The sequence below is a fragment of the Pundamilia nyererei genome, unplaced genomic scaffold, assembly GCF_000239375.1.
Source record: "Pundamilia nyererei isolate P.nyererei 1_Seehausen unplaced genomic scaffold, PunNye1.0 scaffold00361, whole genome shotgun sequence".
Lineage (NCBI taxonomy): Eukaryota > Metazoa > Chordata > Actinopteri > Cichliformes > Cichlidae > Pundamilia > Pundamilia nyererei.
In genome coordinates, this window is record NW_005187762.1 from 381166 (window position 1) to 382555 (window position 1390).

Here is a 1390-nt window from a genome sequence, read left to right on the forward strand (position 1 = left end):
ATCTTTTATGTTTGTGGTATTATCTGTAAACAGAATCAATGAGGTTAAATATAAGATGAATGATAAATATGAGATTTGTCATCTGAATGTGTAGAAAGATTTGACGTGTGCAGATGCACGTAGGCACCTTGACATCACCAGGGAAGAGTTTACTGAGATCACAGAACAGGTGAAGAGTAGCTCCAGCCCACCATAGAGTGAAATCTAACTTTTACTTGAATCCAGCAGAGTTTCCACAGCTGGGCTTTAGAAAGAATACATGTCCAACTTTTAATTACAGTATACACATTTTTATGCCTCTCCCATGTCGGATGGGAGCACTTTCAGGGGAACAGTGGCCCCTTAAATGCTTTCTTCCCTTATGCAATATAAAGGGGTCCAGGGCTTTCTCCAGAATGAGGACCATCTGATGTGGTCTGGACATATTAACAAAACACATCAGATGTTTTGGTCAGATAATACCGCTGGCCAGAAAGCTGAGGGGAGCACGAGAGGGTTTTCAGGGACACCCTCAGGTCTGAGGGTGCGTCTCTCGGCTGGCTTGGAGTTCCCCTGGAGGAGCTGGAGGAAGTGGTCAGGGAAAGGCCAGTTTCTGCTTAGACTTCTGCCCCCTGTGGCCATGTATAAACAGACATGTTTATGATTCTTTTAATTTGGTTCTACACTTAGTAAAACTGTAAACATCTGTCCAAATCTTTGCCCCCAACTACATATGAGTGCAACAAATGTGGCATTGCACCACAAAATGATGATATCAGTTTCTTTTTTACCCAGAAACTCTGGTCTCAAACCCTCTAATTAGGTGCAGTAATCTCTCACTTTCCCGTGGGAGTATTTGCATATTTGATTACCATCAGAGACCGAACTTCTCACATATCCTACAGATAAAGGGACGTAACCAAAAAAGGGAAGGAACGACACAGTTACCCAGAAATGAGTACTGTGTTTCTGTGCTATCCTCCTCCTCTTCTCCCACATAAACACAGATCATGTGGCCCAGCTGCAGAGTGCATGTGTGCCAATCAGCCTGAATAAGTCAGCATTTCAGTTTGTGAGTAACTCTTCATTGTTTCTATATTTCAGTCTTTACATGAAGTTTGTCTGTTTTTTTTCTAAATTCATGGCAAGTAACTTTTGTTCTTGAGTGCAATGAGCTACAGAGGTTTTCAGGCGTGGTTTCACAGAGGAAGCCACTGTGTCTTATCAACTTCATCAAGGTAGAGACAGAAAAACTGTGTGATCCGGAAGTATCGCAGTGTGCTCTTCAAAGTAAAGTCAGAAATAAATTTGAACGTTGTTTCCTTGACGTCATTCCACAAAACTGAAAACACAAAAAAGGGAACAACTCGACATATTCTTATTTTAAGCAGGAAAATCTCATATAGGATAT